Source organism: Pezoporus occidentalis, unplaced genomic scaffold (assembly GCF_034315485.1).
Source record: "Pezoporus occidentalis ecotype Australia unplaced genomic scaffold, CSIRO_AGI_Poc_V1 ctg15, whole genome shotgun sequence".
NCBI classification, from domain to species: domain Eukaryota; kingdom Metazoa; phylum Chordata; class Aves; order Psittaciformes; family Psittacidae; genus Pezoporus; species Pezoporus occidentalis.
This window is the reverse complement of record NW_026913316.1, coordinates 2,775,778-2,800,621: the sequence shown is the minus strand read 5'-3', so window position 1 is coordinate 2,800,621 and position 24,844 is coordinate 2,775,778. Positions and strand designations below refer to the sequence as shown.

General features: G+C 38.8%; 1 protein-coding gene across 10 annotated transcripts in view; it reads right to left on the bottom strand.

Annotated features, from left to right (window-relative positions):
• Positions 1 to 24,844, bottom strand: part of SEMA5A (semaphorin 5A) — an 844,194-nt gene that overhangs the window by 812,611 nt on the left and 6,739 nt on the right. For 3 of the 10 annotated variants that reach the window (XR_009963244.1, XR_009963245.1, XM_062610851.1), the window contains exon 1: positions 19,113 to 19,238. The exons of 5 other annotated variants lie outside the window; for them this stretch is intronic. The gene's annotated coding sequence lies outside the window, so the exon portion shown is untranslated. Of the gene's footprint in view, positions 1 to 19,112; positions 19,240 to 24,844 lie in introns of those variants that run through there. 2 more of the 10 variants (XM_062610860.1, XM_062610857.1) reach the window with 2 other exon arrangements.

The window sequence follows — 24,844 nt, the reverse complement described above, 5'->3', positions numbered from 1 at the left end:
AATGCCATAGACTGAGCAAATCCAGCTCTGTGACAGCAAGGCCCATTCCAATTCATCAACAAACCTGGCAAACTGTGTATGCATAAGTACAAGTCCTCATCATACAGACAGGAAAGAGCATCCCTCCTGTAACTACCAGTTTCTGATAAAGCCTTCCAAAGGAGATTGAGGCACTGGCCCTGCAGTTATTAAAAACAGAGCCCTGTGTCAATGGTACATTAAAATATGAGGTGAAGAATACTGGGCAATGAGGTCCTCTGAACTGGGAGAGCGCACATATTTCCCCCTTCCAGGTGTCAGGTAAAATGCGCTCCCCCACTGCTTCCTCTCTTCCCCACTCATGAAATGTGTTCCATAATCTCTAATAAAAAAGACATATTGAATTCTATGAGTCTGCAAGAAATGGCAACATTCACTATATTTAGGCTATCAAAAAAAAAAACCCAAACAAATCCCAAACCAACAAATAAACCAAATTCTGAAAGATGAGTAACTCCTTCACCAACAAGAATTTTTAAATTTTCATTTTTTATTTTAAATTTTTAAAGAATTTTGAATCCTGAAATGTAAAACTTCCATTATAAAGCAGCAGCAAAGTCAGGATCACTGAAAACTTGGTCTTGGTACTGCTATATACACAAAGCTTTAAAAAAATTAGTTACAGATGAATGAGAGGAAAAACAATAGCACAGGTAAAGGTAATCTTTAATTTCCTTGCCCTGTGATCGAGTCCCAGTTAAAGCTGAATGATCAAAACCCATAGCTCATCTTCTTCCTCAATGTGAAGAGCAGGAGGAAGTTCTACATATCATTATCATGGTGAACACCAGACCTTGCAACCAAGTAGAACAAACTGCTAAATCTGAAACTCCCTCAGGTTCTTATGCACACAGTTATAAACCAAAAATAAGCAAGAGGTTGATCCTGCATCAGCTCTGTTCCTCTTTCCACAGCAACAGAAAAAAAGAGGCTCAAGTAATTGAACAATTAAATTTAGGTAACCAATTCAAAGAATAACTAGATACCAACCTCTTATCTGAGGTAAAGATTTCTTTTGAAATAAATAATAACGATAAAATACACCCTTCAAAATCCAATGTACTAAGGTTGCAGTCAACCATCCCCAAAAAAATATTTTTATGTAAGAAACTCATGGTCAACACCACTTTTGACAGACAAGAGACTTGCTGAATCAAAAGACACGATCTAGGCACTGTTATCACACCTGCCAAGCCGTTCACATGCTGGAGCAGTGTAGGTCCTGACAGTGCCACCCAAGGCAGGAGAGCAGGGGGTGTAAATCACAGGCTTGCACATGTAGAAGATGGGAAAGAAAACCCAAAAAAAAGACATTAAAAACTAAACTGTTACCAGGCTTTGGAGCAAGTGTTAAAAACCTACATTTTAATGACTGAACAAAGTCAAGCCCTCCAGCCAAATTTCTACAAATATTGAAGCAAAGGTCTGGTGCTAAAAAGGAGCAGGTCACGCTTTAATATTGAAACTTGGATCAGATTTCCCTACGACAGAGAACACCGCCCATTAATCTGTGGTTTTCAGCCCCAGCTGAAGACAGAAGTTACCACAGCTATCTAGAGGCACCTCTAGGAAAAAAAAAAAAAAAAAGCTTCTCTCCTCTATAGTTGCAAATGCTAGCTTTTCTAAATCACAAAGCAGCAGCCAGCGTTTCCAGTCATCCGCGGAACACAGAATCTGCTTGATAGCAAGCAAGTCTGATTAATACCTACACCCTCATGACTTCATCAGCCCTTCTTTCAAAAGGGTTGACCTTTAATTTCTGATAAAGATTACTTCCAAGCTCCTGAAACCAGCAGACAAGAGTGTCGCCATCAAAAATGAATTCTGTTTTTATCCTTAAGAATATCATTACTTCACTAGACAGGGGTGGAAAAAAAAAAAAAGTATAAGAAATGTCACTTTAGCTTCTTTTGCTATCCCATTTGACAGGTCAAAGGAATTTGACTGCCTACCACCAATTAAGTTCCTGCAGCAAGTGTTGCTTTGCAATAAACATGGAAGCAGTTCAGCCCGTCAACAGACCCTAAATTTTCTTTCAGGAGAAGAAAACACGTTTCAACAGTGACCCTTACAGAGCTCAAGCTGATGACAGGTACTTCAAATTCTTGCTTCCGCTCCTTGTTATCAGCCACAACTGGCCTGTCACCTGACACTTGGACCTGGCTGCATTACATGCTCAGGCTCATCAGCCAGTGCTGCAAGCTGCTTCCAGTCACTCACCAGCCTGTTGCTACTGCTCGGCTCTTTTCCAGCATTTCGTATGTTCAGCCCTGCTTCTGTTCCACACTTCTCTACAGCTGGAGAGGCTGGGGAGGGTGAGGTCTTATCCAAGTAGGTTCTCCTTTTCGTAACACTGAGGGTTATAGAGGAGACTAGGATGCAGCTGAGGTTTCCAGCCAGACCTCGAGGGCAGCACTCTCTCTTCACTCAGCTGTGATTAAGAAGTCATTTGTGCTAACTTCCTGCAGGCACCTTCCTTGCATTCTGGGTGCCTAGCTTGCAAATAGGATGTGAATTAAACTATCATGATGCAGATATAAAACCTCTGGGTTAGATGTTCCATTTATAAAGTTAGCTACAAGTATTCTAATTTGCTGATTCCTGACTTTGGTTTTCTTCCATACCCCATTCTTGAAGTACTGCAGTAACAAAAACAGCAATTGAACACACACGCAAAAAGAAAAGCTTTAAATGTTGTTGAAAGTTCTAAACAGCAAATTGGCTTAGGCATGTAGTTAGAGGAGAAAAAGTGAACAGCCTTTAAATTTCTAACCAAGAACCTCGATTCACTGCTTGCCAAAAAAACAAAAGATGTATGTGACAAAGAGCATAGCTACGCTAGCTTTGAGAGAATGGCTTATGCCTCACGATCTCCAAGCTTTCCAACAAACCCACGGGAAAAAAATAAGACATGCAGACACAGGAGAGTTGTGTTAACTTCAGTCTGGCACTGCTCTGAACTGAGAAGTTACATTGCTTTCAGATGGGAGCTGGCTTCCAGCCAGCTAGCTTGAACCACAAACAGAACAAGCTTACTCCTGCCTGTAAGTGTTGTGTAGGCACATTTAGAACACAGTTACAAGATGCACAAAAGGACACCAAGGAAGAATTGATACCTCTATGCTTATGATCATAAAAAGGGTTGGGGTTCTGTCTTGTTTTGTTGTGCATGTTGGGGACACACACACAGGGGGTATTAAACAACACGAAAACAGGGTATTTCTGAGAACACCCTTAAATTGCCATCATCTTCAATGTTACAGTAGTGGGAGTGAACAATTCAGATACTGCAGTCATCTTCACTACTTCTGTAACCAGCTCAAAGAATTTGGGTTAAATTACACCAATAGAAATAGTTCCAACTGACCTTATAGTCAAGTCAGAGTAGAACAGAGATGATGGCCACTCTCTCTCCATACTCAGTATCACTTCCTTCTTGGTCAGAGGTGGATAATCTATGAGACATCCTCTTGTTCAAGGAGCTAAATTCACTCTCAGTTAAGTCCAGCAACCAAAGGACTCTGACTGCAAAATAAACCAATTCATACAGAAGTTACCTGCACAAGGATTGCAAAGTGTGAACCCACGGTAATTATTTGAGGGAAAGCAACTCCCAGAAGAAACAGTGCAGGAGACATTGTATTTGAACGAGTTTCACTATCTCAGGTAAGCTGTGTTGTATTTGAATAATGAATTAATCAATACACGTAGCAGTGCAGGATTTAAAATATTCTAAGCTTACATCTACTTAGTATCAAAACAAGCCGAAACAGATTTCGTGGCTGAATAGGAATGATCACTAATTTAGAGGTAAGCAGCAAAGCCCCAAATTTCAGAACCAACAGGATGGAACAAGAGATCAATACCAGCTAGTAAAGAAATTACTAACATGTGTGGTACAGCTTTAGCAATGTAGCACTAATTGCTAAAACTGCAGTATTATAATAAAGAATGCAGATGGTATTTGATATCTAAATAAATAAGAGCACCATACATGCCTTGTTGGAGGAAAAAAAAAATAAATCCTACATTAGCTTATAATTTGTTTAGCAACAAATTACATTTTGTACTTTGCAAACAAAGGCCTTACAATCAAAATACAGTAAGTGCACAAACCAAGACTATGTTTGTTAAAGAGTAGCCTTCATCTCACAGGTTTCACATTCCTGTTCCCTGAAGCTGGGCAATACTTCCATACATTCTGAAAGAGATAGCAGCCAAGGCTTGAAGCTGAGCAATACTCTTTTTCTAGCTCACTCAGAAATAAAGAACAGCACCTTTCAAAGCTTTTTTCAACATCTCCCTTTGTATACAGCTGAATATGAAAAGCAGACAACAACCCATTCATCAGGGCAGAAGAGTGAGTTTTTCAACTGACTGCTTTATCTGATTTATTCCAAAGACTTGAAACCTAGAAATAATCATTGCACATTCTTAAGAGAAACTGAGAAAAAAAATAAAAAATGCTTGAGCATGTTGTTTTTATTCTGCAAGCCTATCTTCCACAATCCCAAGTATCCCAAGGCTGAAAATCTGTTTTCTATAAGGATACTATTCAAGCTGTAATTATGCTTGCAAGCATGAAAAAGGTCAGCAGACTTTTCATCTCTACCTTAAAATATGGGCAAGTAGTTAGCTTTGATGCTAGTTGCTCCTATTTACTTTTTTTACTAGTATCATTTCCAGTTTCTAATGCAAACCAGATGATAACAGCACAAATCTGAGAAGCACAAAATATCTAGGTGTGTCATTTCCACCACCCGTTCTTTACGAAAGCAGAAAATACTTATCCCACTCTATTTTTTCCATTTTTACACCACAGCTGATCTTGTTCTGCAGCTCACACATAACTGAAAACAAAAAATGTTTACAGCATTGCCAGAGTCACTTCTTTTCTGCCAGGAAACACACTGACATCTCCTTGCATAAGCCCAAATGCAAGGACTCAGGCTCTGGACAGAGAAGGACTTCTATCACCAGTCCCTTTGCAATACAACAGTTGACTGATGGTGTTTGCAACACCAAGCTGATCCACACAAGATCTTGCATCACAAGTGCAGATACCTCTGCATCGCTGGCTCACGCTGCAGGCAGGCCAGATGACCCTAGACACCCACATGTGCTGTGGGAAGGACCTTCCCATGCTTAACATGACACTGATAGTTAAGTGTTAAATTTAATATAGCAGAATACCTAGGTTTCAGAACAATTTTATTGTTCCCTGTTGAATATTCTTTGAGATTTCTGTGCCAACTGTACCACCAGAAAAAAACCAACAAAACACTGTTATTATTCAATAGTTTGCAACTAAGACTTTTGTGTCAGTAAGGGTGAAGTAAACACTGGAGACATCCCTACTGATATTTTACACTAATATACCTAGCAAAGTTGTACTTTAAAGTGTTGTAGCTTCTCACATAACTGACCTATAGCAAAATAGGTCTGCCCAGTTTAGTAAGTAATCTATTTAATTGTAGGTTTGATTAGAAGAGACTCTTTTTTCCTAAGTAGACAGAAATATCTTTTTTTCATATAAAAATAATCATGTTATATTTGTAAAACATGTGAACTCAAACCATCTATAACTTCCATACTTCCTTAATTTATTGACCAGCTATATACTTTAATTTAAATACAAGTAATAGTATTTGATACTCACGCACTAAAAAAAAAATCACATCTGAATATGAAAAGCATAAAATAGTTGTGTAATAGTTTAAGAACACCTATACTCGTCAGAGCTGTATTGTAAATGTAATGCACACAATAATCCCAATGGATTCTGGAAAATAACTGCATATGCAGGTATTTCAAAATAAGATCAAAAGTACTCAGAACAAATATAATAGTAGTGGATAAGTATACAAAAAGAAAATTCTTTTGTCATTTCCAGATAGATGCAAAGTCAATCTTACTGTCTTTATCTCACACAGCTGACAGTGTTTTATTACGAAGCAAATCTTACTAACCCATTATTCTTAAAAATCACTAACTGGTATCTTAATCCTCAATTAGTCCCTCAAGAGGACTATTTCCAGAACAAAGTGTTCCTCCCAGCACTTTACTTTATCTGAAGCTGGCTCCTGTATCAACACAAAGCTACTGTTTTAAAAATACCACTATCATGCAGAATTCTGCAGAGATATGTAAAAGCAATTTAAGTCAAGCCACTTTCATGCCATGGGCCATGGTGCAAGACTGCAAACACCTTTTGCTGCCACACCTAAGCCAGAAAAGAAGCAAAGACAAAGGGTTGGGAACACTGTAAGCACGTTGCCACAGAACATAGTACCTCAGCCTATAGATACTTAGGAATGTTTAACAGCTAGTTAAAGTATGAGTTGGGGGGATTTTTTTTTTAGTACTCAGTCTTGGTTTTGCTCACTTACACTATTTTTTCCCCATGCTCTCTGGGAGTCCAGTTTTCAGCTAGAAAATTCTCTACAAAAACAGGAGAATAAAATTTTGTAGTTAATACTTGGTGTCAGCAAAGGTAGACGTAAAAGAAACTTGGGCAAGACACAACCTAGGGTAATGCTTTTTGATTACCAACTAGAAGAGGGAAAAAAATCCTAAACCAACTTTGCTGCAAGCACGAGAGAGGGTGAGACTTTGTAACTCAGAAGAGAAGCCAAGTATAAACAAAGCAGGCTGACACTTTAGTAGATTCCAGCCTCATTAACCATTAGGTTACTGAAGACATCTAGGAAGAGAAAGGTACATATTTCCTTATTTTTATTACTTCTTGCAAAGGCTGCTTGGCTTTGTTTAGCTTCAGTTACCAAGCTCCACAAGAGAGCACCTACAAGACTGAATCTGTAGATCCAAGTAGAGCATATTTCACCTATTGCAGTCTCCCATTCCTGTGGCAATCCCAATGGTTTCCCCACAGCTGAGCCACAAGGTCTCACCCCTACAGAGACAAAACACTGCAGGAGGTATAGCTGGAGCAGACAATGCAGCTGCAGGACATGTTGGGGCTGGCTTCGTGAGACCTACTCACTGCCCAAGAGCACAGTTGCTCAGAAGCCGTCATTAAAAATGTCACTAGACAAAGCTCAGAGATGACATAAAACAGCAACTGTATGTGTGCAAGGGAAGAGTGAAGGCAGTATCCAAAGCTGCCTGTCTACCATCTAGCCTGTTTGTTATGATTTGTAGGTCACCATTTGCTGATTGCCTACAGAAATCATTGGCAGTTGGAGCCCAGCTTTGTATCACTAAATCCACCTGCACAACTGGGCAAAAGTATTGACAGTGACACCAGGGAAGGACAAGAACAGGTAAGCAACCAAGTTCCCATCATCAATAATTAAAAAAAAAGAAGAAATGAAACTATGAATCTTAGAGATAAATTCACAACAAAACTATTTGCATCTCAATAATCTGATACTACCTACAACCTAGAGGAAGCAGAAAAAAAAAAAAAAAATCACATAGGAAAATAAGATTTCTTCATTTCCTTTGTTCTACAAGGAAAAGCATTCTAGAACTTAAATATTATTTATGTTCTGTCCTCATGATGCTCTATTGGATGCTCATGCTAAAGAGAGGTTTCATCTACAGCCTCATTCTTTTAATAGCATCTGCAGTTTATGTTCCAGGACAAGTGCCAGTAGCTAATGATCCTCCTGTTATCGGTTCTCCCCAGATGGGATGAAATCTCATTTTCCTGGTCTTTCCACACAAAAGAAAAAAACAACCAACCCATCTTGCTTATTACAACTGTATACATATACAAATAGTTTGGGTAGTGGAAGGCATTTAACAGGATCAGGACCATCACTATGGCCAAACATAAAATCCACTTTTGGCACAGGCATTTTGCAAGCAGCCTTGCCACCTTACTATTACTGTAACTGATGAAAATCCTCTGCCTGTAGGAATTCTACAGAGAATTTACACATGCGACACCTCTGTATTAGTGTGAATTTGCTTTTAATCACAAAATAAGTTTCTGCATCTAAAGAAAATGAAACGGGTAATAAATACAATACATGCACAGATGAAACATATGAGGTTAGCAGGGAAAAAAGAAAAAAAGGGCACAGCATGATCCCTCTGCCAGCCACAATTTTTCCACCATTTCCTTACCAACAATAGGAATGACCAGTTCGGATGATAAGCCAGAATACATTTGACGGGCTCAGAATTCATGTATTCTGCTCAGAATTGGGCATCTCCCCCTGAGTGCTCCTTCCAAGACACCACAGAGGAGTAGATTTCCTTACATTTAAACCATGGGCCACAGAAGCTAAACAGATTAGAACCTCAGAAAGAACTGATTAGGAGGGGTTTAAGGGACAAGAGACCTCTTAGGTGGCAAATTAAAGACAAAGGGGTGTCTCATCTAAGTAGGTGGACAAGTTATGTGAGACAGCATGAAAAATTCCTCTCAGCCCCCCTTAATAGTGAAGTGGGAACTCTGAATCCATGCAACATTTCCTACCCCCAGTAAGAATGGTGAAATAAGAAAGGAAGCCCAGTCTCAAGATCATAGTTAGCTTCATAAAAGAGGTATTTAACAGAAATTTTAGATATCTTTTTCTCCAACTGTACACCAGCTTTTTTTGAATGTATTCTGGAGGAACAAATACTTACCTGAGAGTTCCATTCTGCATAGCTATAGCAGAACACACACAATTCATTTCACTTTCTTTTTTGTTAATTGTTAGACTTCTAACTCAAGAATATCTTTATCTTAGCTCAGTACAAATTTGATTAACTGATGCAAACCTTCCACCTTTAAATTACACAGTAAATTTTGACTGCTTCATGAAACTGATTAAACCTGTCATATCCTTGCCCATAGATAACATCACATGTGTGTTTGGTACAGAACCAATTATCTTAGATCAATTAAGGATGCAATCTTCTTTCCTTTGGGTTTTGGAGTGAGCTTTTTTCTTTCTTTTTTTTTACACCTACCAGGTCCTCTTAGCTGAGGTTTTTTTTCACTACAAGAACAGTGAAAAGTGAATTGTGAAACAGCACTATCTCATGCTTTCACAACATCAGTCATTGATTAATTCTCTACACGATATGCAGGACAAATACTGAAAGTCCTCAAGAGTACAAAGTTTCTAAAGTTGAAATACTCCATAAAATGAGCTGAAAGAGGCTAAATGCAAACAAATATGGTTTGAATATGGGTGGTTGACCAGATGATCTCCACCAGTCACAACCAACCTACACTCAGTTATTTTGTGACAGTGACAATGAATACACAGCACCCACCTGGAGCATGGTGAGAAACAAAGCCTCCTGGGAAACACAGACTACAGAGGGGAAGTGTAGTCACTGTCCAGCGCTCTTTCGCTGTCTAAAAGGCCAACTTAGAAGTAGTAGGATTGCCTGGAGAAACAATTTTTGTTCTCTGCTCTGTTCAGCTGGTTTCTAAAAGAGTGGGAACCATCAGCTTTGAGTAAGTAACACACACTGTGCAGTGTCTGTGGGCAAATGGCTACACTTACTTTGAACGCACCGTTGAAACACAAACTTCCATGAGTTATTTGGCAAGCAGAATACATTTTCTTTCACTACTAGATCTCAAATGTCAAAAAGATCCCATGGAGCCAAAACAATGAAAACGAATTAAAAGAAAACCCAAAACTTCTTCTAATGCCATTAGAGCATAAAGATCCAAAGATAAATTCAGATGATGTACCACATACAAGAGTTAAAGCAGAAACGTTTCCAGTTAGCCCTTTGTCCAAAAGGCCACTCATGCAAAAACTAATTCTTCTTTTTATTTCTTTTCTTTTTTTTTTTCTTGGTAAAATATGTCTCTGTTTGGGGAAGTGGAAAGTTTCAAACACACAGATGTTTGTGATTGCACACTAGCAGCCTGCTGGGAAACATTAGTGGTGTAGAGAGCAAAGTTATTCGATCATCTACAAGTCACTTTTGAAAACTGTTGTTCTCAGTCAAGGGGGTGATTAATGGCAAAGCAAATGACAAAGATTACCCCCTTCCCATGCAAGCTCTTTGATTTTAATGCAGTTAAGCTACTGAAGTAAACAAAGTAATTTGGGTGTTCAACTAGCTCTTTGTCTAATTAAAAATTATTTGACTAGACTAGTGGTAAAAGAATATTGTATATGTCCCCAGATTCAATTTGGCATTCTGTAATCATAGCAGCAATTACATTTGCAAAAAGTTAAGAAGTTAACAGTGGCAGAAAATGGTCAGCCTTTCATTAGGGACTTTCATTAGGAATTTTCATGTGTAACAAAATTAATATTTTCTAATCCCCATGGTACAGCAAGCACAATTCTGTACATCTCAGAGGACAGCAGCCACTACAGTTGCCAGGCAAAAGTCTCAGCAAGCAGTTGCAAATTTACTGCTCAAAACCAAACAGCACTCTACCCCTCCCAACCAGGATTTCTGCAAATTGCAAGTTCAGCATCCCTCAAGAACGCCTTCTGCGGTCCGGTGTCAGACTGCACTTGACACTTGAGACAAGTTCTCCTTCCCTGTCTTGCACAGCCAAAATGACGAGTGTGAATACAGTGAGTTGAATTATCAAGGCATTTTGTTTATTTATTTAAATGTCAGGTGCACCATAATTGAGTTCAGTGTTCTTCCAGTAGAAAATATGAACTCGCAATACCTGTGAGCCCATATACGGCTACCTTTGTGTTTGGCACACATTCAGCGACAGAGACAGCTACCACAGAAGTCATGGACAGAAATCAGGTGGTTCCTAATCAGAGAAGTGCTTCAGCAAAGCTAACAGCAAACCACTGCCTGAGGAGTACTGGAGGGAATACCACTCTGTTCATGATGTGATGGGACCATGCTGGAGAGCTATTTACTGAGCTAACACTGCCAGCTCGCTGTGATGTCTCATGAAGGCTCCTGGTCCCCACAAGCTGGGCAGCCTGGAGGCTGGCTGCAGCGCTGGCTGACAGACTGTCCCTCTGCAGTGCCACACAACAACCTCAGGTGCCATTTGCAGCACGTCTGCATCACCTTCCCTGTGTATCCCATAGTCTTAACATTGTCTACTGTTGTCATTATCACAGAGTACAGAAACAAACAAACAAAAAAATTAGAACTCCTCATGTAAAGCAGAGCTGACAACATGCCACCCTTGGATTTAGAAAATGTCACCAGCCACCTATTTCACAATGCACCAAAGATTGTTTTCAAACCTTCAGACAGTTACCAGAGTCTAATTTTTCCATCACATTCCTCCCGACAACACCAGCCTTCCGCATCTTACAACTGAGAACAACATATCTGTTTCCCCACACATTCTGATCAGCCTCTTTGCTCTGAACTCACTCCAAACTCATCTCCTAACACCCTGCTACTTCGTGACCGCTCATCTTGACCTTCCTTTTATGCTTCTCACACAAACTTTTAGCATCTACTCTACACATACCCACAGCACTGTAACCTGATAGACACTTCGCAAAACCTGCTTACATTCAACAAAACACAACAGATGGCAGAGATGATTATTTTACTTTGTCAGCACAACACAATCAGCAAGCAGAAAGTACACTAATAAATACAGATTCCAGTTCAACACAAATAATACAACTCGCATACACAGATTTGATGAGCATCTTAACCTCCCACTGCCTGGTGATACAGGACTTTCAAGCAGAAGACGTTATTGTCTGGTAAATTTACTGATAAGGGACAGTCTACAAGGCCAAAAGCACAAAAAGATGACAAAAAGTAAATACAGGTAGTGTTTTATCTTGCGTATTAACAACTAAATTAAAGGCGGGGTGGGAAGAAGGCTCCAGCCATGTCATCCTCAGGACAGATTTAATCCATACCAAAAAGGCCACAGATTTGCTCCAACTGATATTGCTATACAACATTAGTATGCAATTTTTGTCACCGCTCCCAGTTTTCACATCATGTACTCTGAATCATGGGAGAACTTATCATACCCAGACAGCAGAAGTCAATATAAACTAACTGTAACCCTCCAAGTATTTTTTTCTTTTACTTATTTCTAAGTCTCTAATCTACCAACTTACGAACTCCCTTGCTGTATTTAATATGCAAAAAAACTTGGAAGTTTCTCAGGAAAAATAAACATACATTATTTTTGTATGTATATACATACATAATCAAGACTTATCTGTATGTTGCTTTGGTTCCAAATGCAAAGTAAAATTAAGATAATTATGGCGAATTTCTAATGTATTACAAAGAGTTTTACAGTATGAATCCCTTCCAGCTTTTAAGTTTTGTTTCCTACTTTCTGCTCTATTAAAAGAATTCTTCTCTTAACCCTTTTTTCATTTCTTAGCTTTCAGGATATTGATGGCTTGGCTTCATGAGCAAAGCTTTGGGAAGGGCTTTAACCATGCTTACTACAAGCACGATGACCAAGGGCATGTGGGATATGCAAATCTGGTTGGAAAAAAGGCTGCTTAGGCAATCAGGAAATGTCCGACCAGGACTGTCATCTCCTGAGCGATCTCGCGCTACCCATTCGCTGGTCTGCTCACATGCAAGGTTGGATCTGCAGCTTCCCATGCACCTTGTCACCTGCCGTTTTGACCCTCGCCTGTCCATACAGACAAGTGAGAGCGAGCCCTTCCAGCCTGCACAGTGGATTTTTTAGGGGAGGTGCAGCTTGTGCAGAACTGGCCCCAACCTGAGGTTTAACTGCCACGGCCTAGCAAGCTTGGATGGTGACAGCAAAGTCCGCAGGTCGTAGGTTTTGTAAGACTGTCCTTCTCTTAGATGGAAGACTACTTATGGAAAGTGCTCTTCGATATATAGGACCACTACTTTAAAGCTGCAGTTCATTCCTTACTCACTTCCTCCCTTGAAGCAGTTGGCCACTGAGCAACTACTCTTCTGAAGGAGTTTCATACATAAAGCAAACTTCAACAATCAAAACCAGAGCATTAACTGTTACCATAAAACCTGAACTTCACTATCCAATGAAACTACAGATACTGAAATCTAAATATCTGAAGTCAGTGTTAATGGATTTCTGTGCCACTTCCATTACAAATTTCTCGTTTGACCTCTGCAAGATGCCCCCTACTTTAATGCAAAGGACAAAGTGGAAGAGACATACAGCCTTTTTAGTTGAGATTTCTGTGTTAAAGCTGTTCTTAACTGCTAGCAGATGCAGCTGCTTACAGCTTCATGTTGAATTGTTTTCTCGGATAAAAATCTTCTCCAGCCTGTTGCATGTCCACAAAAGTTGAGAAATTTCATTGTTTTCAATTATGTTTTGAGGAAATTGGATAAGGGTGATCTGACAGCACCAAGATAATAGAAAAGTGTTTAGAAGTCAATAAATGCAGTTAATGATTTCTGTCTGATAGCTGAAATTCCAATTTTAGCTTTCTAACAGTCAGGAGACTGCAAAAAACTCAGCAAGGCATCAGATAAGGAGAAAAAGCACCCCACTGCCCAGTCAATAACAACCCTGAAATTATAAAAGCAGAAAGATACGGAGTTTACTGAAGACAGTCCTGGTGTTTATCATACAAGAAAATTGCTTGCTCTTCTCCCCCCTACTTTTTTTCTTTTTTAAATAAAAGCTTGCTTTTCTCCTAGCAGTGTTTACATATAGCTAAGGCAGTGAGTTCTTATAACATCTTGCATTTTCAAATGTCATTCAAGCTGTTAGTCAATCTGTCCTAAAATGCCACATCGTAAAGAACTAGTCATGTTTTCTGCTTCTCATGAGAGGCTCCATTTGTCACCTAAACAAGTAAAATAGAGGATTTTTTTCCGATATCTAAAGTTAGTGTTAAAACTAACAACAATACAGGAATAATTTATTTCTGTGAAGTTTAAATTCTTTTTATAAAAAGAGATGAACCGTCTCTTTTATATGAACCACTAATGTGACTTGTTCATGGAGATGAATCAAGAACACTTCACTCCTGTTGGGTTCTTTTACTGCAGAGCACAGGGGCTGAGGGACAGGGGGATGGAGAGCATCCAGAAACAAGCTCTGCCTCCAAGAGCCCTCTAGCCAGGTCAGCACTACCGCGGTATTTGAAATAGGCATTAAATTGGTCATTTTGGGGGCAGGAGGCGATGTTGATTTTGAGGGGTTTTGTCATTGCTGGGTTGTTTTGCTTTGTTTGTTGTTTGGTTTTTGTTTGTTTTTTTAACAAGTCTTAGAAACAATGAGAATTTTTCTAAGAAAGAAAGACTGGAGAAACCAAAGCTCTTATGCAATTTCCTATTTCAAATCTGTTTTTCAACTGTTTATGTTGCTGTCCAGATAAACTCTAGAACACCAGCAGGATTTTTTCTTCATCGGAGTATTAGTAGCTCCCAAGTGCTTCCTTAAAAACAGAAAGCATAAGTTCACTGAATTTCAATATAATTGAGCTATTTACCCATATAGCACCTTCCACTGAAGCAGTCTGAACTCCTTTACAAAAGGTTTTGCAAACAGTATGTATAAATGAATTTCTCCCCTTGACATGAGAAAGGCATTATAGGCATGTATTTTTTACTCTATTACATGCTATTTCTTTATTTGTATGTCATTGTTATAGGTATCATGCTAAGATAATAACTGTAACTTCACTAGATCCCAACACACAGTATTCAGTTTTCCCAAAATTCATTGTGTGCTATATATTTTCTTAGGGGGTTCTTTTTGGTCCTTTGCATTTACTGCTTCCCTGCATGGGAGGAACAAGAAACATGCACACATAAATTTCCCTTGGAAAGTAAACCAGATCTGCAGAAGCCAAACTATTCTATGATTCCTGCTGGAAGCTAATGCACTAAGTTTCATTGTGGCTGATGCTACTGTAACGCCATTCATTCCCATGGCAGTATAGGTGTAATGTCTGCCCCTCCAAAATGTCAGTTAGAAACCAAGATCCTTGCGGCACATATCACAGGCATTTTAAGGTCAGATTCATTTTGGTAGGCAAAAGCCTACTTTTCTTCCTGAAAACAGTTACTTATTTAGTGTTCCCACAACAGCAAAGACTTATAACTGAAATAAAAACCCAAACTTGCTTAGGCCACTGAGCTTAGGTCTACTGAGCTAAACTTCAATTTCCATAAAGACATGAAGTATCTGAAACTCAGTATTTCATAGATGAAGAGGAACCAGCAAAGTTGCTCTTGCTAGATCATCCCTTTAGCATGTGGTGGAAAGGGTAAGCTACCATAGAGTTGCTGGCCAACATTCCACTTCAAATGCCTTCTCCTTCCCTAATGCCTGCTTTATGAAGGCACAAAAAGGAGAAAACAGACCACCACCCTGAAGGGCCACCTTCTGAAAAACTGCCTTGTAATGTCAGGAGAGTGAAAAAAAAAAAAATGCAATCACTTAAAAATACCTTTATTAAGCATTTTATATGTGTTTTCCCCACCCCGTCAGCTTTCAAAGCACAAATACCACTCAGATCCCATCACTGTTTTGAAGCCTGCCACTAACCTGCTATGTCATATAATTAGAAAAAGCCTCTGCAATGAACTTTTGGACAAATTATGCTTCTGCCTTACCCACTGTACCTGTTGATTCACACTTCTGTATAAGTGAATAGCTTTCTCTTTTACCGTAGCAGTGAATATGACATCTAAAAATTCAATCTCATTACCTAAACTCTTAGAATTTACACTAAATGAGAATATTAGACATCATTTAAACTGAAGTTTTTATTCCCCCAGAAGTTAAAATATCACTATTCAGTATGACAAAGAATTATGAGAATCTATGCCTCTAAAAATGAGTGATCAAAGCAATAAAAATCTGCAGACAAATCTGAAAATGCAAAACATGAGTCTCTTGCCTTACTTAAAAATTATTTTATAGCCGAAACTCAGTCTTTTTAGTGATACCTTCAAAAAAAAAAACAAACCCAAAACTTAAAAATATATATATACACTCTTTGAATTTTTTAAATATATGGTCATATGTAGTTGAAATATAACAAATAAAGACAACATTCTTTTTTTCTCATGGTTGTTTGTCCTCTAAGACATTATTTACATAAATACAAAGTGCTGTTGTCTCTCTTACATCCCCTTCCACAGATTTATATATTGAGAGCAAGAAAGGGAAAGAAACACATGCTGTTGTCACCACTTTGAAAACAAACACAAAGACTAACACCTATGCTCAATAAGTAAGTCATAAGAAAATCCTATCTATCTCATTTCTACAGGGTTTTATTCCAGTGGGTCTTAAAGAGACCTCCTGCCCACAGTCCTTAAAAAGCCCTGTAAAATGTCCCTCTATTTTTCCAGAAAGGGGCAGAAGGATAATGGAAAGAAAAAGTCAATACACACTTTTCACACACAATTAATTAGAACCTACTGTAATTTGCATAAATATTCAAGCAATTAATCAAACCATAATACCCAAGTTCTGCTTTTCCTCGAGCTTTACACTCCCCTAATACAGGATATAGCACCTTTCTTCAAGCTTATTTGGCCAAGAGCTATTGGAATGTTACAAGTAAAATAATACAATGTGAAATGAACTCTCCCATCAACTCAATGTGTGTTTATATATGTGATCAAAAATAAGCCTGGATCTACTTATACTCCCAGATGAAGTCAGCTGGAATTGTGCCACCAACTTCCATTCATGAAGGACCGTCTTAGACTTCTCTGGTCAAGACTCTGTTTTAATATCTATGAAAAACATTGCACATTTTGACGTCATACAAAAAACAACAGTAATAACGGTAAGCCAGCCTTGCATAAAACCATAAAATGTTTAAAATAAATATTTTAAGACCTGCTTGAATAAGAGAGGGTACTGAATACTATATAGTGCTTGTGATCACCCGCAGTATCATATCCAGGATACAAGGTTTATACTAATTATAGATTCTGGATGAATGCCCACTGTATGATATGCTATTTTTACTGAGTTCTGACACATCCATCCAATGGCACATCTCCACTTCTGAAGTGGTACTGTAAGGCTATTAAAGCTTCCAGTTACCACTTGGCTCAAAAATGCAGACTACTACAAAGCCCTTCCACAAAACTCTTCTTCATACTCCGATTGACTTTACATAATAGAACTTAAGAATAAATCAAAGAAATATCTGGAAACAGTATAACAAGCAGAGGTCAGATGGGGTGTATGTTAGTCTTCCTTCCTCCCCCCAAAATCTCTCTCATCAAAACTTGAAATAACAGTATTTTACATATATTATTGCAACTTTCAGTTCAATGCACAGGAAATTCATAGAGAAATAGCCTTTAGCTTCTAGTTAGATTCTTCCAGGGGTTTATACCACACTAACCACACATCTGCCTCTGTCTTACTGAGTGGCAAAATAGAACCAAAAATGTAACAGACATGCTGATAAATGGATTACTGCGTACTACATATGAACATGGATGCTGGGGACCACCACTAATCAAGTTTCAATTTAGACCCATAAGTCACTCAGAACAATGCACATAGAGTTTTTATGTAAAGGTTTATACTACAGAGTTGTTGTCTACTTTTCCCAAGGAGGTATTTTTAACCAAGGTACAGAGTCAGCAAGTTTGGAATGAGCTTTAGCAATTAAGGTTTAAGATTTCCACCTTTCTACTGCTTCTTCCTTTACCTGCCACATTTCAACAGGCAGACTGAGACTGTTCCAAGAGGTATGTTCCATTATGACAGATCTTAATACATTTTTAATCATAGAGACTTAAATGTGAGCATGGGTTTTGGCATGCATCCTGAAGCAAACGATAAGATCTGTCTTCTGCCAAAATCTCCCATGAAGACAATGCCAATAATTAGGGGGAAATGTCAGCCAGACACAGTACATGAAGCATAAACCCCCCCTGAGAAGGCAAAAGTCTTTATTTATTAAATTAAATGCAAATTTTTCATTCTAATATATTTGATCTGTTTCTGTAGATTTTCTCAGGTATGCCTAATTAAGCACAGTCATCAACACCAACTTTGTTTGAAAGAGCAATTAATGAATATGGCACAGAAGCAGCTAAGCCCTGGAGGAGCCTCTGACATTTGTTCATCATGAAGACTGTTCATTAATTGCTCCCTTTTTTCTAAGCCTCCTAATGGTATTTTTGACACCACACTACAAGTCATTGTGACTTACCCCTCACAGCTAGTGACATCTGCACTATGTTAAGTTAATACAGCTACCTTTGAAAGATTTTCAAGAAGATATTTAAAGACATAGGAAAAAAGGTCTGAATGTGCTGACAGTGGAATAAAGAAACTGCATCAAAATTATATATCAATATATCGATATATATTATTTATTTCAATAGATTACATATATCAAAATCTCCAAGTACAGTCTGTATTACAGAGAACTTCAGCAAAGATTTTGTATTCCATATTCACCACAATTAATGGAACTTGGCAGAAGTCCACCATGCTATTCCAACCTATTTGAACTGTGCTCTCACACCAAACTGAACCATAATGCTTCACAGGACTTCTGATGATCACAGGTTCTGAGACAATTGAGAAGATTAACTTTTTGACTGCTTCAGTAAAACCACTGCTCCCCCTTCTCTAAGAAAACAGAATAATAAAAGGTGGAGAGTAAAGAGTCTGGCTCTGGGTTATGAAGTAACAACACTGAATCAAAGATCTCTCTCCAGGAGTTAAAAAAAGGTTGTTGTCATTTCACACTTACTTCTGGAACTCAAAAGGGATAAGCAAAGCCATCCCATAAATTAAAGCACATACTCAATGTGCACTTTATAAGTTTGAAAAATTAAAATTTGTTAAATCTCCATAACACATCCATAGTATCACATCATCCATAGTGGACTTGTATGGCAATGCATGCCATAATTCACAGCAGCACGAACAGAAAGGAAATAACAAGCTGCATGGGAAGTTCATACCTGGAGAACAGCAGAAAGCAATATAGATCCACAAACCTTCAACGTGCAAGTGAAAACAGAGTCCACCCTCAGAATTGGTGACATTGTTTCAATTATCCTGACCCAATTTTCCAAAGTGAGATTCACTTTCTGTAATTCATATTATATAGCAACTCCTTCTGCCTGCCAATTATTTACATTAACACAGCCATCAAGTTTCATGCAGTTTTAATATGTGAGAAACTCTATGTTAAGCATTTCGTTAGCTAATTGCATACCTCCACATACTTAAGAAGAGTAGGACAGCAGCAGTGGATATGGTTAGCTAGAACCTTGTTTCCTGACCTAGTCCAAAAGGAGTCAGATCCTACGAACAGCCAAGGCAAAGCGAAGAGGGCAACGCTGTGACCCCGAGTAGGGTGCTGAGTGTGCAGTGGTGGAGAGAAGATGCAAAAATGTGAAACCCCTTTTTGCAATTGCCCATATCCAGTCTACTGGCTCCTACCACACTGTTCTCCTATGACATACACAGGCTCTGGTTTCCTTTAAAGCTTTCCATTCCCACCCATCCAAAACATCCTCTCCCATCTCTTGTTTCTACCAGGTGTTTCTCCCCTCTTGCCTGCTTTTTACCTCATTATCTTTACTCCATGAATGAGGCATTAATAATAATAAAAATAATAGTAATAACAACAACAACAATAATACCACCCACCCAAACAACAGCAGGTGCCCTTCTCCATACTGAGCTTCAGGACACAAAGCAGCAGGGCAAGAAACAGAGCCACAGGGGTGCCAGCAGGCTCCTGCCAGCCTAAGCACCCCTGCCTGCCCAGAGTCCAGCAACTGCAATACGCTCAATCTGGGCTACCACAATGCAATGAGTGACCTGCATGTCCTAGATGTTACAGAGGTAACATGACACTTGGCACAGCTTCAGATGGCTAAGAGAAGGCTAAGTCTGCACACAGCTTGCTGACTTACTAGATACGAAATTTACAACAGGTTCTCATCCTTGACGGATTAGTCAGAGAAGGATCACCAAACCACACCAGCACTGCTATTCACATCTTTTTATTTATATGCACAAAAGAAACACTTGAGAATCTCAAGAATCATTTGCTCATTAATACGTTTATTATTAACGGAATGCAGGAATACCTTGGCCTGATTTATGCAGGATGATACTTAAGGCCTATGAGAGATCTGGCAGAATTAAGTCAAATTACTAAACAATAAATCACGGGATATTGTGATTTTTTTTTTTGCTTTAAAACATACACAGAGCATAAAGAGCTCATTTTACTATTATTGCTATACTAAAAGGTAGATAACAAACCCTGCAGAAGAATTATTTCCAAAACTTTTTGGACCATGAAGCAGTGCTAATGCCAATCCTCAATATCCCACCCCCTTCATTTGCATTAAGAAATCTAACCTTCATTTGAGAACCCTACAAAAGCAACATAGATTGTATGTTACCTCAAGTAACTCTTTAAGACCTATCGATAACCACTTTGGGGGTTACAACTGCAGTTAGAGGTAATTGAATGGGAAATAACCTAACTGATGTAGAAGTTGTAACAACTGTACTTATATCTTACACAGATTTAATCACAGCCTACAGCAAGAGTGCATGGCAATATGGTAATCAAACCAGAGGCAAACTACAAAGAAACACTTGCACATACAAAGTGTTCATCAGCTTTCAGAAAAATATATTAAAGACTCAAACTTCCATGTACATTTTTATTACTGTAGTCCAATTAGCTTGCCACTGTTCCTGGTCCACCTAAATTAAGTTAACTTCATAATTTACCTAAATTCTACTGATTCAATCGTATCTTCTGAACCCAGGCGAATCACATCATGACCTCTGCCTTTAAAAGATCCCACTGTAGTCATCATGAAGGACACATTTAAATTACTTTTATTCATTTTTTTTCCACTCCCAAGCAAAGGTTGCTTCATTCTTCCTCCAGAATAAAGTTAAGTCTATGAATTTTAGATATTACACAATAAATATTTGACGCCAACATTTCTTTGCTCGTTAAAGAGATGAGCTCTTCAGAGCTCAAAATAAAACCATCAACTATCAAAACAGTGTCCTGATCTCCATTTCAATTCACTTTGTCTTTTGGCACAATCTTATGCACTAACCAGTAGATTGAAGCTGTTACGTTCTTCCCAGTAGAAAGGCCTCTATCCTTCCACTATCATTTTGCTTGTCTGAGATGCCACAACAGCATTTTACCAAACAAACAAAGGGAGCACATGTTCTAGCAAGTACCAATGTTGGACAAACTGGAATATATCAGAAAAATGTGTGTGTGAATGCATGTGTGTGTACACATATAGAGAAAAAAAAACATGTACACACACATGCATTCCTATATATATATATATATATATATATATATATATATGTATGTATGAACTGGAAGGTAAGGTTCATTTTGACCATGCATATAGTAAACCAGAAAACATCTATAAATGTTACTAGCAAGCAGTTCTTTAAGAAATTACAAGTGTCACAGATACATTTTATAATTAGTATAAAGCTTTCAAATTACACTCGTTTACTGTCAGGAGGGAGCATTACTATGATCCAGTCATCTAACTAGAATGATTTTGGTCACTGGGCCCCACCCAACAATTCCTACCAGAAATTATTGCTCAAATGAGTTTTGTCTATAATAACCTACATTTAATCCTAATGCATTTGTCACACATTACTAACATATCTGTCAACACTCTATTTTTACTATACAGATTTGTTATACTTTATCTTTCTTTGATGTTTTAGAACCCTGAACAAACCAAACACATCACCTGCAGGACACAGGCAGCTTCCATTCAACAGGAAGGCTAGAGGCAGGCAGCTAGTGTTTCCAGCTTACTTCATGCCACACCGCATAAGACACCAGAAACCTCACTGTTTTGATGGTTCTGCACAGAGCGACTCGCATCCTCGACTTCACATGCTTAGCTATAGCAGAATGCACTGGGAGCAATCACACCAGACAAACATGTATGGACTTTGTGTGAACAGAGATTCCATCTGCAGATGCCTTGGGGCAAGGATGCTTTATTTTCATTCATTTTTGAATGGCCAGGTCTACCATCAGAAACTGATGATGGAAAACTGATGCAACAGCTTCCTCTGGTGATAAGCTCCTGGGACCAAGGGATAAGGAGTACAGTTATCAGCCTAAATGCTGTTAAAACAGTGAGAATATCTTGGGAGCTACTGCTGCAAAAAGAAGCTAAATGACAACAACATTTCAGAGGAAGATACTAATAGTTTACATACCAGTTGCCATTGGTAAGGCTGAAGACATTACTGGTTAGGTCTACTCACTGCTTCCTCCCTGGTTAGTTGCCTACAAGAGCAACTCCAAACTCTTTTCAGTCACAGTATGACGTGTAAACCTTAACAATGTAATGCTAAGTCTTATTAACTCAAATCCTAATGACTCAGTCACAAGAGCAAGACTCCCATAAACACTCCAGTTCACATAAGCATAATGCTTGTAGGACTAGATATGCAATGACAAAAGTAAACCGAGATTCTACTGTCAAGTCAAAGGGTTTTTTTTTCCTCTTCTTAATGTTTGGGGATGCAGGGTGGCATTAGAAGTACCTAAAAGACAACATGACTGCTCATTGCAGGGGCTTAGACTAGATGACCTTTGAAGGTCCCTTCTGACCCAAACTATTATATGAATCTATAAATAATATTCAGGATGAGCCAGACAGTTTTTACTAAGATTGATCAACCCAGTTATCAACTATCTATAGATATTAATACACACACTCACAGAAACACTGTTCTTCACATGAAGATTGATTTGTGGGAAATAACCTTTTATGTGGAAGCAAGAACATTCAACACACATATAATTTCTTAAAAGGCTTAGAATGGTTTAGTCACCAAATAAACAAAAACGAAAAACAAGGGACTTGTAAAGCAACACTTCCTACAGTGCAGAAAACGGTAAGGGGAGACAAGCACCTGGCTTGGCAAGAAGTGAACCAAAGTTGCTGGTTGAAAACAGAAATCTCTAACTCCTCAGGTTTCATCTGTATTTAAGTTCTTTAGAACTCATCTATGGCTACAGATAAATCTTTGAAAGTGCCAGCACGCACAGAGAGCTGGGAACACGCGTGGTGTCAACTGCTCCACTCACTTCAAATGCTATTTTCAACATTTTCTGTGGTGGCATTGTTAGCTATTTAGAACTTATAAAAAAGGTCAAGTTTGATGAGAGTATCAGGAAAAAAAAAAAAAAAAAAACCAAAACAAAAACAAAAAAAAATCCACAACTCTCTTTTAAAGGAATTTTTAACAGAGAATGCTAAATCTACAAAGTTAACAAATACATGCAATTATGAACCATGCCTGATTTCTACAAATGATTCACAGTAGATCAAAAGGTAAGTTAAGCATGTGACTTGTTCCTCGCAAACAAATGTTCTTTCAGAGCAGCCCTGCGGAGAAGGACTTGGGGGTGCTAATCGATGAGAAAATGAACATGAGCAGGCTTCAGTGTGCGCTCGCAGCCCAGAAAGCCAACCGTATCCTGGGCTGCATCAAAAGGAGCGTGACCAGCAGGTCGAGGGAGGTGATCCTGCCCCTCTACTCTGCTCTTGTGAGGCTCCACTTGGAGTATTGTGTGCAGTTCTGGTGTCCTCAACATAAAAAGGACATGGAGCTGTTGGAACAAGTCCAGAGGAGGGCCATGAGGATGATCAGGGGACTGGAGCACCTCCTGTATGAAGACAGGCTGAGGAAGCCGGGGCTGTTCAGCCTGGAGAAGAGAAGGTTGTGTGGAGAACTCATAGCAGCCTGCCAGTATCTGAAGGGGGCCTATAGGGATGGTGGAGAGGGACTCTTCATTAGAGACTGCAGTGACAGGACAAGGGGTAACGGGTTAAAACTTAAACAGGGGAAGTTTAGGTTGGATGTAAGAAGGAAATTCTTTCCTGTGAGGGTGGTGAGGCACTGGAATGGGTTGCCCAGGGAGGTTGTGAATGCTCCATCCCTGGCAGTGTTCAAGGCCAGGTTGGACGAGGCCTTGGGTGATATGATTTAGCATAAGGTGCCCCTGCCCACGGCAGGGGGGCTGGAACTAGATGATCTTAAGGCCCTTTCCAACCCTAACGATTCTATGATTCTATAAATGGAGCTCCCTATATTTGCAGTTATGCAATTCTTATATTTCCCCTTATTAAAATGTTAGTGATACCCCTCTGCAACCAACTAGTTCTTTTTTTAACTTTCTGGAGAAAGAATAAAATAAAATTGCAACACGGCATCTCTACAAGCAAAGTTGAAGGACACACTTTGTCAACAGTCATCACATAAAAAGACTAATGTGTGTTTTCCCGAAAGGCAGACAGTCCATTGCAGGCAATGCTTTCATATGGATACTCAAAGGAAAATAACATATTCACTCAGGTTATTTTAAGAGCACTTTATGATTATGACTTTGAGAAACAAATATAATGACTCAAGTTAGTCTTTAAAGAATTGTTTACTTCTAGTTCAAGACTATTTTTCTTTAAACCCTGATACTGATCTCGTTGGCCTTTAGATTAAATAAATTTGCAAAACAATTTTCCCTTCCACTTACAGATAAGTGAGCAAAAATGGAATTTTCTAACAAAAGCTAGTTGCAAACTCAGTTATGGAAAGGATACTGAAGGAAGAAAATGAGTCCCTCACCCCAGACAATTAATTTACAACAGACAACAATGGCAAAAATAACAGTGCAGAAAAATCAGATGCAGAGGTCAGATCTCTATTTCTGCTGTTGTTGCTAATTACACTTTTTTTGTTGTTACCAGCAGTTAAAGGATGATGTCCAAAGTACACTTGTTTGTCTTCAATATTAAAGACTTATCTAGTGCTTCAGGTAAGGAGACTCACACTATGCACTCAGGAAAGCAAGAGGAAATAAACTGGAAAATCTTGCATGGAAAATTCAGGTGAGCCTGCAGACTCTGA